Consider the following 15,500-nt stretch of genomic DNA (forward strand, 5'->3'; position numbering starts at 1 on the left):
GTTTATGTAATTCAAATGTTTTGTCAACAGTAACATGGCAAGTCTTAACTGATGGTGAAACAATAAACTACTGTCTATATTTGCTGCGTTTTACACATTTACGAAAACACTAGACAAAGAATTTTTCATTTTTTCATTTTTTCCTTTCCTTTCTCGATATCGTCATCATCTGAAAGGACAATAGCTGTAGCTTCATCTTTTCCTTCCCATGCCTTGAACCTCTTCCTTATCGGGCTAGCAGGTGGAGTAAGAACGTCGGCTTTTACTTTTACTGCGCTGAATTCTTTCTCATCCATGCTCACTTCCATACAAGGCTCGATATTTTGAAGTTCAATTTCACTTTTTTCGGTTTCAATGTCTTCAACAGATTCGCTCTCGAAGCTATCACATTCATCGGTATCGGAACAAACAAAAAACCATCACAAATGCAGCAATGTGTCTTCTTGCAACCTGGATAGTACCCCAAATCGGGCAATTGCTGTTTTTCGTTTTCAGACATATTTGGGACTTTATGTTCTGCCGCATCTCGCAAATAGTCTTCTGCCATTGTTTGTAGTTTTTCGTCTTCAGTTGTGTATTGCTGGGAAGATGATTTGCTTGACATATTGTAGATTGTAGATTGTTTGTAACCAGTGCACAATTTGGAGACATTATAATAGCAAAAAAATAATTCATCGATATTATTCATCGTCAATTCATTTGATTCAAACAAGATCCATAGGTTCATTGTCCTTGCCCAACATACCAACTTTCATCGATTCGGTTTGCTGGGGGGAGGTATTGCTGTAGTCTATTTTCTGTTTTTTTTACAATGTTATCCATATCACAATTTTCCACTTTTCTTTTCATTCCCGCATTGAAACTGGAATCGTTCAAATCCATCTGCGGTTTGAACATTTCATAATAATTCATGAACATTTCCTTGTCAAACATATCAACACTCATTGATTCGGTTGTCGATTGTTGCGGGTAGGTATTGCTGTTGTCTGGTTTCTGTGTTTTTACTGTGATAGCCATCTCATCCATCTCACAGTTCATGGCATTGGAATCATTCAAATCCATCTTCTGTCTGTACAATTTACAATCGTCGCACTGGCAGTCCTCAACTTCGTAAAACTTGCAGTCATAATAATTCAATCTGAAAAACTTACAGTTGTCACACTGGCAGTTGTTTGTCATGATCTCTTTGAAGTTTGGTTTTGCGATGATCTCTTTGCAGTTTGGCTTTGCAGTATTTTGCAATGCTTTGCAGTCTTTTGCTTTTATACCCATTAGAACTTTGCATTATAAAAAGGCGAACATCAAAACGTCACGTTTGAATATTTCCCTTGTGCTTTTCTTAATGGTGGCAAGGTAATCATGCCTCATCTCTCTCAATAACCAGTCGTTAGTTTCTATTTTATCCAATTTCTTGTAGTATCGTTTCCTTTCCTTAATGTGTGCTAACGCAACTGGATGGTTCAACCAACAAGCAGGACAAGAGCCGTTGTATTTATCAAAACAGCTTGGACACGCGGAATGTTCGAACACACAGTTTTTCATAACGAGTAAGTGATAGTCAATGTTACTGTATCCACCACACCACTCACAACATCGAAAACGTTTTCCGAATCTCTTATCATACGAAATACTTGATATACATTGTGACATGTTTGACATGTTTGGATCTGTATCGGCTGACATATTTTCTTTGTATGTGTGTGTGTTTGTATGTGTGTATCAATTCACAAAGTCTTACATGTTTGTAGCCACCACAAATAATGGAATACAGAAAACGGGGGTGAAAATAGGGGGGGGGGGGATTTTCTATCAACCTTTTTCCTTAAGTCAATTCCATTTCGATTTTACTTTTTCAAACATACCAACAAAACTTTGCAGTTTGCTTAATATTGCTTGTGAGCTTTTTTCTCATTCTCTGTCCTCGAACAATATAGTGGAACGTGACTTGTCTTATAAAAAGGGGTATTTAACCTACTCTTAGTTGGAAAAAGGAACACAATATCACATATTTCTTCTCAATACTCATATATGTCTTAATCGAGGCTAATAAATTGGCATTTAAAAAAGTAGATAAGTGATGATTTGTGAGATTTCACTCGCTTTTAACTCACTTTCTTTTTTCGAACAGTTATAAGTGAACAAAACATATTGACATGTATCTCCGATGTTAATCAATTTAAACGCTTGTTCACAGACTACTCCACAAAAGCGCTTACATAACTATACACCAGACCAACTTTTTACAGAATATTTGGATTTTTTTTTAAATCTTGATATCAAAATCATGTTTACTTTCAGAAATGTGAAGATAAAGGTAACAAAAATACGACTTTCGTCACACTGGCTTTTTATCGGTACTGAAAGATGGTGAAACATTATTAGTAGCAGCATCTTACAGCGCAACATGTTATAATGAGGTTATACCTCCTTCCACGTTTGCGTACGCCGGAATCCAAACCAATTTAGGGCTGTTTTCCAGATTCCGAGGTAAGGAACGCCAGATTCCGAGGTAAGGTACGCCAGATTCCGAGGTAAGGTACGCCAGATTCCGAGGTAAGGTACGCCAGATTCCGAGGTAAGGTACGCCAGATTCCACTTAAATAGCACACTGGATTTGGATTCAATAATAAAACGAGCAAAGAGAAATGACTGTTATGTTATGTAATGTCTTTGAATAACAAATAATTAAACGTTGTGGCAACATTATCGAGGAATACAGGCCAAACCCTCGTAGAACATTTAAAACCTATGTATATTGTTTGACTAATGAGAAGGTGCATGCTCCTAGTTTTCCAACCTTTTGCCACTCAATGTCAGATCTAGACACCGCTACTACAATCGTATTTTTTAAATATGAAAGAAAATCTGTTTCTATTGAAATAACGAATACAACTCAAAATAATATTTGATTTTAACAATGTATAGTTGTGCAAAATTGACAGCGTGATCAAATCTAAAATATACGTTGTAATAATACGCGGCTTGTAGTTGATATTGCCTTCATTTCCCGGCTCTCCGTTAATCTATTATTTAATGTAGCCTTGTTGGGATTGGTCTCCGCACGATTCCGAAAAACGATTAGACTGGTTCTGAACTGCAAAACGCTATCAAAACCTACGCTCGCCATTACTTTACTGTATAAGGCATTTATATCATTGCTCGTTAAATGTTTTATTTTGACGGGTGTGATACCTATTTTCCTACCTTTTTACTCAGCTCCAAAAAAGCTGTTGTCACATTTTGCTGAATTTATAAGCTAGTTATTGTTTTATTTCAATGTTTTCTGCAGACGATTTGTCTTCAATTTACAACTTTTATAAGCAACCTTTATTCCTTCCATATGTTAAGCAATACCGTTCTTTGGTTGTCCTTCAGGGAGCCGCTGCTGTCTTGCTTAATATGATTCGTGATGCTATCCTCTTGGGTTTTTATTTTTTCAAGGAGCCGCTCATGTCTTGTTTTACATTTTTCGCAATATCTTCCTTTTTGTTTTGTTTTTCAGGGAGTCGCTCCTGCCTTCGTTCATATGTTTAGCAATATCGTCCTCTTGGGGCTTTTCAGGCAGCCACTCCTGTCTTGTTTTATTTGGTTAGCAATTTCGTCCTCTTGGTGCTTTTTCAGAAAGTCGCTCCTGTCTTGTTTTTTATGTTTAGCAATATCGTCCTCTTGGTGCTTTTTCAGAGGGTCGCTCCTGTCTTGTTTTATAAATTTAGCAATATCGTCCTTTTTTCAAGGAGCCGCTCATGTCGTGTTTTTTTTTGTTTCGCAATACCGTCCTCTTGATTTTCTTTTCTGGGAGCCGCTCCTGTCATGTTTTATATGTTTTGCAATATCGTCATCTTGGTTGTCCTTCAGGGAGTCGCTTATACCTTGCCTTCCGTTGTTTGTTATATGCAGTTTGCCTGTACCTTAAAGTGACACTCTTACTCAAGATCAATTCATACACATTTATCTACAAATATCCATATTGACTGATTAACCTTAAACTACTTGCTTTAAAGAATGCATTTATGGCAAATATTAATTAGTGTTAACAATATTATAACCGTGTATTTTCTAGCTGAAAAAAACAACAAAAATATTAAATGATTGGTGAATGCTAAAAGATTTACTGCGATCTACTATGGTCTCATAAGATAGCAATACTCGGTATCCTTCATAAGCATATTTATTTCGACATTTGTTCAACCTTTATGGTATATTTAAACACTTGTATCGAATGTGTTAAATCTAGTGCATCTTTAAGGATTAATATAAATGGATTTTCCGTAAATGCATTACTTTCGCTGTTTTGTGAAACAATATCAGCATGCATATCCCCTAGACAAGGGCTTTTCCATTTTCTAAATACGTATTACTAAAAGCATACAGCGAATTAATATTATTTTCTAAAACGCCATTTTGCATATTTTACTCAGGGCATGTGAAAATAAGACCTTTCGTAAGACAGCGCGCTCGGCTTAGACTTAGAAGTGAAAACAATAATGATGTATGTGCCTGTCAAAGCAATAAAAAATCAAATCATAGAGTAAACAGTGACCATAACTCTCAGAGGCCCAAAACACAATATTATTAAAGGTCTCTAAACCCTCTTTATATATACCAAATTTGCTCGCAATATGTCGACCCTTACTTAAGTTATTCAATACTAACCATTTTTCTATTAACTTTGACCTTGATGCTAGGTCCTCATAAAAAGACTCCATAAACTCTTCCTATATACCAAGTTTGATCACTTTATGTGAAATCGACATAAAATTATTTGATACATAAGGTGACTTTGACGCTGCCCTCCCACTAGCCCACCCAAAGAATGACGCAAGTCATTCTAATAACTTGTTTTCCCTTTGTGAAAACCTGGTTAAGAATAATAAAATGTGCCTGTCAAAAGAAATAAAAAGATAATTCAAGGTTTAAATAGAGTTATTTGACCTTAATGAAAGAAGGTCGCCATTAATTGTGGAAAGTGTCAAGTCAATTGAATGAAGTTCTTTTTTTATTAAAATTCAAACTTGCCCTACAACTTTAATCTGCCCTAAAACCTTAACCTAAGTTCCTAAGTCAATCAGGGGCCATAACTTGTATTAAGGATAGTATGGAGTTATGTAACCTCATTGTGGGATGATCCTGAACAACAGTGTGAAGTATAAAATCAATTGAATGAAGGGTTTAGAAGATATTAATAAATATCCCAACCTGCCCTGAAACTTTAACCTAAGTTCCTAAGTCAATCAGGGGCCATAACTTGTATCAAGGATAGTATGGAGTTATGTAACCTCATTGTGTGATGGTCCTGAACAACTGTGTGAAGTATTAAGTCAATTGAATAAAGGGTTAAGAAGAAATTAATAAATATCTCAACCTGTCCTAAAACTTTAACCTAAGTTCCATAGTCAATCAGGGTCTAAAATTTGTAAAAATGATAATATTGAGTTATCTAACCTCATTATGTGATGGCCCTGAACAATTGGGTGAAGTATTAAGCGATTTGAATGAAAGGTATTGAAAATCCAAACTTGCCCTTAAACTTTAACCGTACGCCGACGCCAACGCCGACGCCTACCCCAACACTGGGGCGAGTATTAAAGCCCTCCTTATTCTTCGAAAAGTCGAGCTTACAAATGCAAATATTTGTACAGTTTTACAGTATAGCTCCATTCCACAGTCTATTGTTTCGAAACACTTTTCACAGCTATTATACCAAGTTATAACACAGGTAAAAGACCAATTTTTCGCCCTTTCAAATTATTCGCCCACCTCTTAAAATCCTTATTTAACAATTCAACAATGATTTTTTTTTTCATACAAATGATTTCTTGGGTTAAAATGAAGCATCGAACTAGGAAAGATAAGGGTTTTTATCTTAAAATGAGTATTTTTACAGCAAAATTTGAAATTTAACCACGTTGCACCATATTTCTTCCAGCAGTGAATAATAGATTTCTACCACTCAACAAAATGGAAAATATTTTAACCCAAAATACTCGTTAAAACAGGGCAACAATATTTGTAGAAAAACAGAAAGTAATATCATTTTTAAGTAGTCAATCAGGAATATTTTTTTCGATGTTTTTTAAAATAATTACTTTTTTCTGAGTATCTTTTGCACGTGAGTTCATACTTAAAAAAACATACCTCATAAAACGTTTACTCTTAGTAATAAAAAGCTATATCCATTTGATATCAAAGCAATTATTGCAGCCGATAACATCATTCCTCTGATACTCCCATAATAGTTATCGTTGAGTATTTGTGTATTAGTTAATGTCATGGGACTCATACGGATGCGCGGATTGTTCACTGAATTCTTCGTCGTTGTTATAATAGTATGTTTCCGTGGCCTTTATGGTGATTGTCATAAACGTATACAAATTTGTATATTCGTCAAATTCGTCCTCCTGACAATTTTATTGACGATGCTTGTACCATGGTCGTCTGGATTGCCATCGTCGACGCTTGGTGAAACTAAGCTGAAAGACATAGTCTTGCAAGGATATTATTTTTGTATGTAGGTTTAAATTAACATCACATTACGTTGGGTAACAATGCTGTTTTAAATTATCATAGTGATGATATTGAAAACAATCCTCTGTTTCCAGCCAATAACAATTGGTATGTCTAAGACAATCATTGGTCGTACTCACATTATTCAGTATATTTTCATAAACTATGGTTGTAATGAAATAACAATGGGAAAGCTATTTGTGGCACACGTTGTGATAGAAATTTTGCAAAATTTGATATTTTGTCGAATTTTTTTGTCTTCATTCTTAAAATGAATGTGATCATTTTACAAATACTGGTTCCTAGTATGTGCTCGTTTAATGTATGGCTACAATGAAGTTTATCGTTAGACTGGTGATGGGGTTCGGTTACGATATCTTCTACAATATTCGCTCGTATAATATTTGCCTACAAAGAAGATCTATTTTGGCCCCTAGTTACGATATCAGCTTCAATATCTGCTCGTCGATACCTTGGTGCAGAACATTATAGTTCTTATTCGCTAAAAAGCATACACCAGCCAATACTTAAACTGGTCTATAATTATATTTAAAAACATTTTTACACAATTTCCTATTGAAATCTACAATGATGGAACAAAAATGAGATTACAATGAGCGCCTGGGATTCTGTTTGTACCGTCATTCTTCCCGTCGACCTTGTCTTGTAGAGGTTTCGTTCTCTGACCATTATTAATTTGTTGGTAAATTGAGTATTCAATATTGTCGTTCTATCAAAGCACATGACTTTTGATACCTTGCCTCGTCCAAGGCCATTATTATATTTACAAAACATTCATATCTGTGAAAAAAACATACGGAACATCTCGTTTCTTATTTACACATTTTTGTCTGGCAAACTGGTTCAAAAATATGTCCATGTTGAAAATAACAGTATTTTATTTATAATGCACATCTTTTTTAAACACACCTAGGTTAAATGAGATTTTCAAATTTTCTTTCCTAAAATATTTGCGGTAGGGCAGGGGAGAACAAACAGTGTTTAGTAGTTTGTATGATGTTGGGAGCGAGCGTGGTGTCCCCCTCCACTTGGACCTTGGTCGACATGGCTACTTAGCGCTGATTTCAAAACACGTTTTTGCTATTATGTGACATGTGTTGAACTGAATATACTGATACCCGAGTACCCACCGGTAGCATTGAACCGATCATGCTCTATTGGTAAAAACGCATAACTGCTAGGAATTGCATTTTAGTCAAAGGTGCGTTTTTATGCCGCTCCTAGATCAACAACCGATAACAGAGCATTTCTATATATTTTTAATAAATCTTATCACAGGTATACCTAATTTTGAAGCAGTAATGTCTGCATGATTTCAATAACCCTGTAGTTGGTTGTGTCAGTTTATCTGGGATATTTTACAACAGATCTTAAAAGACATATTCGTAAAATATCACGAACATTGCTGTAATAACTTCCCCGGAGACCAAAGTTCAGAGATAAGAATCAAATAATAAATGGTACAAATGTGTACTAAAAACATGTTCCAAATTGTGTAATACTTATTAATTAGCAATAACTTGTAACTAAATGTATCCCTCACCGTTGGAGTATAAGCTCGGAGGGAAGCTGTCACATATGTGGAATTCTTTCACTTGTTTAACTGTTTACTAATAGAATGTAGGAATTACCTCCAATGTTTGTTCATGTTTAGATAAGATTGTTAAAACGGAATAAAGATACATGGGCATGATTCACTTTGGTGAGGAAGAACAAAGTCGTAATTATATTTCAATGTTCAAAGTAGTTCGTCTTAAACACATATAATTTCATATAGTGATGTTTAGCTAATATATTTAACCTCAATTTTGTACCTTTATATAATAAGATTATACTTATAAGGACTTTTATCATTATGCTATGAGATTTAACCTTTATATAATGAAGTCTTAGCTTTATATAATGAAGTCTTAGTGTTATAATTGGAGGTTTTATCTTATGTTATATTTTGTTTTGCTTCATATGGTACCATTTTGCCTTAATAATATAATACAAATTATGTGTAAAGTGCATGCACGTACCTCAATCAAATAATCTCAACAAAACCATTGTGTCCTCATAAATTATGGGTGATAAGGCGTACTCTAGTTCAATGCATTTCCCTTTCGCAATTTTCAACTGCATATCGCATAAATATATGCACTTGTAGTAAAATGTTATCATTAATAATAATAATAATAATAATAATAATAATAATAATAATAAAAGACACAAATAACACTTATCCGCGGCTTTCTCTTGCAAATGACAAACGTAAATTAGGCACCAAACACTCAGTGGCTAAGTGTTTACGATGATTGACGGCCATTAATGTGGTAGATGCATACAACGAACATTTAGCCATTCCATTAAAATATCCTTTCACATCTATTGAACAGTCATGAAACACAACAATTGCATTATTAACTTTGCACTGTTATAACTGAGAATGAAAAGCTTTCAGTACACCGCTAAGAAAAAGTTTCAATGAAATTTACATAAGTTTAATTTCAGTATTATAATGGAAACAAACAACACACATTTATTTTAAAATATGGTCACACTTTAAAAAGTAAATAGCTTCGATGTTAACAGATATACGTATTTTATGTTAAGTTGTTGCAGAATTTATTGGTATTGGGTAAGTGTACGAGTGGTAGAGTTGTCCACCTCTCACATGAGAGGTTATGGGCTCGATCCCCACCAGAGGTACCTTCTCATTGTCTTTATGATGAACACTAGTTCTGATTATCACCATGGAAACGGACTCGAGCGTGATTTTTAAGCTGGCAGCTTTCGTCACAATCGAGCATAAAAAACAACAAAGTATTAACTTAATACAGTCTTAAAGAATCCATTGAAACATTGAGTTTCATTTTTTTTATTAATATATCGGCTGAAATAAAGCAATTGATTAAACTTCAGTAGTAAACTATTTATCGTATATCACATAGTATTAAAAGCTATGTAAGCGTATACCAATACCGCCACATCGGTGAAGGGATCTGCTTTTTTACAACATAACTAACTCCGAGTGTGCAATTCCATAAAAAAAACGAAACAGTGAACACGGTCATTATTGCGTGTCAGATTTGACATTGTGTAATAGTTAATTGTCGAAGGTATTTTGTCTTGTTCCTAATACATTATTGCGTTTAATGATACTTGAGCTGAGTATAGTTCTATTATTTTTTTTTGTTCAATTATAAAACATATCTTTCATATTGCTATCAGCCGTACAATATTAAAACTCTTCATTTGTTTTGCAGAACATTCGCTAAAGAGATGCATTTTTAGGCAACGTCTCTAGTACTGCATTGTATTTCTTTTAATAAATGATAGAAAGGTGCATCCGTTTTATTACCTTCATATTAAAGTATTCTTTGATATTGCCAACTTTTGGACCAGGAAATTAATTTTACGGAAAAAACTAATCACTGCGCTTAAGATTATTTTTCGCAGCACCTTGCGGTATGTACATCATTTATTTTCATTATCAAAGTAATGACCTTTTTGATTGAAGTGTCTGGTGCTTTATAATCCCTTTTCGAAATATCCTAGGATTCTATTCGGCGGTGAGATAGCAGCAAGTTAAAATATAAATTTGCTAAGGCAGTATAAATTTAGGTACTGAAGGCAATTGCGGATAGTTCCCAATGAACGCAACCTCTTCGGATGTGTTCGGATCTCGAATATAAATTGAAAATGGTTTATCTTGCTATTGTTTGTATTGTGTCAACAGGTCACGACCAACTTAAATAAACATGTCGAAAGGTGTTAATTTATGACTTGGTAACAGTATTACCATCATTAGCGTTTCAATTTTGCTTTAAAATGTGATTTATCTATCTAGTGACTTATTTTTTCTAGCGTCATTATGACGTCATACGATGAAGTGTTTCCGGTTACGGTCGGATCGATCTATTAACACAATGGATGAGAAGCAATGACTGATTTTCTAACAATTATGGAAAATAGTAGTGAATTATCGGTGTACAAATAAGAAATGTGTTGCTTGATTGATGTCATTATCGGTGATTTGAACACAGATGGCCTGGTTAAAGAACACGCAGAGTCGTTCGGACCCCATACACTTTACTCAGACCAACTGTGTTCATACCATAATGGCATCAATTTCGCAATTCATTCCTTAAAACGAACTGATGATGTGATTTTCAGATTTCAATCTGTTTACCATAACGACGATAGTTTATATTCCTTGTTGGGTTTCAACATAAGCATTAAACGTTGATATATTCTAAATATGCACATTACCTAAACGAGCGAAATGACTGGATCTAAACAAACTATATTAATGAAGAAAAAAACATACTTTGACAACAACTCAACGCCAGGACACCTGTAACAGATGTAGAAGATGAAATATAGTGAACGAAAGTAGCCTTATGTTTATGTATTTGCAATATTTAGGGCTTAAGGCAATGTGCAGATTTGCCAATAAATGTTGGTTGTTATGTAAATTGTTTATCCATTTTTAATGTAAGTAAAAGGTAAAGATATGTTTTTAGTCCCGGCATATCAGTATTACAACGAAATGCACCGAGGCAAGCCGAGCAGCAAAATACTTATTGTGATGTCAATTACGAACAATTGATGTGCCTGACTTATGACCTTTTCATTCTTTACTTTTCCAAAACAACTTAAACGTGTCCCTGTTGTGTAAAGAGCTGGGGGGTTTTAACGAAATAAATGCACTGTTAAAATCTGTCAACATTTGTTGTAATTGAACAATAATCTAAACACGGAGAAAAACGTAAAAACTAAAACTTTCAGGTATGTTTTGTGATTTGACTTTCAAATGACTTCGATCTTGGGTGCTAGAAAGCTGTTCGTACGTAGATTATATTTTACAAACACGTCGACAAGTCGATTTATGTTTTCAATTTATGGTTAAAATAAATGCACTTATACTTGTTATAAAATTATCATGTTGGTTGTTGTCTTGTCTACCATGTTAACCACAATGATGCTCACTGTCCTCCTTCGCTAAAAGAGAATTTCAGACATGCCCCTACACAAATATATAAAGAAACGCTCTCAACAAAAAAATATACTCCAAACATATACCTCTAAGGGTTGTGTTATAAGAGGCAATGTAAATGGGCAGCCTTTTATGGACATTGTTTAGTATCATTCATGAGTCCCAGTGGCGAGGGTTTATGTTCGTTGAACCAGTAATTTCAAATTATTTCCTCGTAATATATTGGTGGCCTACCTTGAAGTAGGGGAGCACGTACCTAAAACGGAAATACCGATAGTCGGATGGATATGGAATACAATATTACCAACGAAATTTGACAGAAACAAAAATGTCAATACTCGGCCACTTGGTTTTCCAATCAATCATGATTATTAAACGAATCAGCAGGTATTAATAAAAAATAAAAATGACCCCTCATACAGTCTGTTTTGAAATTATATGATTACAGTAGAATTGTAATCTTTATGTCGGGGTCTCAAGTACATAAAGCTATTAGAATATATATAAAGATTGTCGTTCATGCCTCGGCAGACATGCTTTTTGATACAAGGATTATATAAAAATCCAACATATAGCTATTACCACAGCAGGGTTACCGGGCAGACGGTCCAGGGTTCTCATTCGCACACATGCGGCAGCTCCTAGACTCACAAGTTTGTTTGGTATTCACACATTTTAAAGACAAAACAACATTTTAAAACTACGTTTTCTAAACCTTGCCTTTGGGCATCACACCTTTAAAAATGCATTTGATAACATTTAGACCAATACACGCATGGTCTGAATAAAGACCAGAACGACCACAGATAAAGAACATCACAAGCTTAATTTCTATTCAATAGGGAGTTAGCGTGGTCCATTTGGATCGAAAAACAAATGAATGAAAGGCAGCACAATGGCATATCTGTAAGATCCTACCCAAGCCGGGAGGGGTAGGGGCGGGGGTTGGGAATCGGAGGCGAATATCTGTAAACTCTAAATAAATAAATATGCAAGCCAAGAAGCACATTTATAACATGGTCTAGTATTTATACTTTAATTGCATTTTTTCTGCAATTTCGGTATCAAAGAGTATAATAGTAATTATATTAGTATAACGTTAATAGATGCGTTCGATAGCCTGAATATCTACGTACTACCTCAATGCAGCGCTTATAGCTGCCTTCTATATCCTGTATATGCATTCACGACTTTGGTGCAACGCTTATAGATGCCTTCTTTAGCCAACTTATCCATAAACTACTCCGGGGCAATATAATAGATGCGTTTAATTGCCTACAGATCCACACACTATTTTTGTGCAAAGCTAATATATACGTTCGAAAGCCTACAGCTTTACGTACTTCTCTGATGCAATGATAATAGATGCGGCCGAAAGCATGACGTTCCACGCACTACTTTGGTGCATCGCTAATTTGTGCGTTCGATACCCAACAGATCCTCACCTTATTTCGGTGCACCAGTAGTACGTACGTCTAAAAGCCTATAGAACCACGAAATACTGAGGCGCAACGTTAATAGATGCATTCTAAATGCGGATGTCGACAGTGGCCGCAAAATAACAGTTTTATTGCAAATTGATCCATTTATGTTTGAGTCAGTCTTTATGTCCCAATATAAAGATTGCAGATTTAAATTGATCCACATGAGCTGCACATATAATGAGAAGAGGCATAAATGGCGAAATGTCATTTATTTCATGACAAATTCTCAGAGGATTTTTTTTCTATTTTATTTTATACAAAACAAAAATAATACATCAGGCGAATACAAATGTCATCGGTACTTTTAAACTCTGTTGTAACAAGATGTTGATAGAATATGAACATTATAAAATTGGTCAAAGAATATATAGATACTGGAAAAATTGAGAAATACAGAAATATGAAAGTATACGAAACTCAATGAGGTAATCATTAATTATTCAAAATATGCATCATCAAGAATATTTTGGTATTGTGGAGAAATTCGACATTGCTACATTTTTTGACATTTATTCAAAGCAATCAGGGTGATCCTTATTGAATACATTAATATTACTAGATTCAGCTAAGTTTTGAAATTTATGTCTGACACTTACCTACTATACAAAGTGTGCAAATTCTTTTTTTGAGATAGAATTACCATAAACGTCAAACCATTCATTCAAATATTGGTTCATAATAAGAAAACAAATCCTGCACCAGCAGAAACAAAATATGTTGACGTCATTTAAGTGACGCAACTTCGCATGTGAACAAGTCCCATTTTTGTCCCATTTTCGTCGGTCGCGGATCATAATACATTCTGCAGACTCTTTTGAAGACCAAATCTCGTCCAAAGTATAGGACGACAGTCTAGGTTTGAATACTAAGTGAGCCGTATAGGAATCGGTAATGCCGGTTTCCACTGGTGAACACCCGATATATCGGAACAGGTGGGAGACCTGCTAGATCACGTTACCAACTAATCGCTAGTTTGTGTTGCTCCATGTCATTGTCCCAATAAAACGCTTATCTACTATAGTAACTGGAAAGAGTGAACTAGCTACCAAACTCCCGTTGTTATGTATACATTTCAAATTATTGTCCCGTTTACCTATAGATCAAAACTGTGATGAAAACAATTTATTACAGAAGAAACAGTTTCAATATGTCCCGTATAAATATTGCATTGTAAGTGGAAATGCCACTATAAATATAAAGCTGAAGTGGATGTAGTCGGTTTGCGCATTTAATGATATTCATCCTTGTATATGTTTATCCATCGATGAATAGTAAAAAAAACAAGTATTTTTTTCTCCGATATCGTTTTTAGAAACTATAAAACTTAGAAATGTTAAAGCCATAGGTTTTGAATGCGCAGGAAATAGGAGTGTTTATGTGTTGCTCTTTTTTCAACAATGTATATGGACGACGTCTTAAAGTAAAATTACTGTTAATTAATAAATAAAAGAAATGTGCCAAATACTTGTTAAATGGACAAAATCTAGGAAATGTATAACTGATGGATGAATATGACAAACGAATATGCTATCTCAGTAATAAGATGTCTTAAATAATGTCTTAATGAATAGCAGAGGATGGTGCAATGATAGTGCAAAGAATAGTCACTGTTGTCCCTGCCATGAACCTTTACTGAAGTTCTTGCCACGAATGCGAGTAAACGTGATAAACTCAACCAGAAAAATATACGCCTTAAAAGAGATGTTTGATGAGATATTTAAAAAACAACAATTAATCTCAAACAAGCTGAAATTCATAAGTGTTGGCAGTCGGATCAGCGTGTGTAGCGACAGGGAGACCACTACGTTTCAGTTTAAGGCTGGCAATACTCACAATATACACTCATATTATAACGGCGAGACATATTCAGTATGGTACCGGTTTATTAGTGCAAAATACCAGCTAGATATTCTTGTGGGGAAACATTAAGCTAATAATTGGGGATTCTAATCGATCTTTTGTCCGGATATTACTGACGACATGCTGAACTGCACCGTCTTGTCTTCAATAAAATCTAAAACTTCAGGGAATCATTTCAGTCAATTATTTGAATGATGTTGTTTTTTCGGTGTGTGCTTCTTTGTCATCTTTAGAATGCAAATTGAATTCATCAATTACCCAGAATGAAGACTCTTGAGAATATTGATATGGGCCGTATTCAATATACATGTACTTCTTAGTTCACAATTTTTAACTTATGTAAGATTTTTCCCTAAATCCTTATTCAATATACAACTTAGAAATTTCTTAGCGAAGAAATTTATTTGGTCAATTTATTTCTTAGTTAAAAAATTTCGTTCAAAAATGATTCTTATTTTTTATTTTCATGGGGTATTCCTCTCTATATATATAGTAACGGTGCGCATAGAAGGGTCATTAGAAATGGCGGATTGTTGTAGATTTATCATGTGTGTAATGAAAAATGTGTCAGTTAAATGTGTTATACACTTGTGAAAAATTTAAGCCGACATGTAACATTGGAAAGTGTATAATGGTTATTCGTTTTATGG

This window comes from Mya arenaria, chromosome 3 (assembly GCF_026914265.1).
Source record: "Mya arenaria isolate MELC-2E11 chromosome 3, ASM2691426v1".
NCBI classification, from domain to species: Eukaryota; Metazoa; Mollusca; class Bivalvia; order Myida; family Myidae; genus Mya; species Mya arenaria.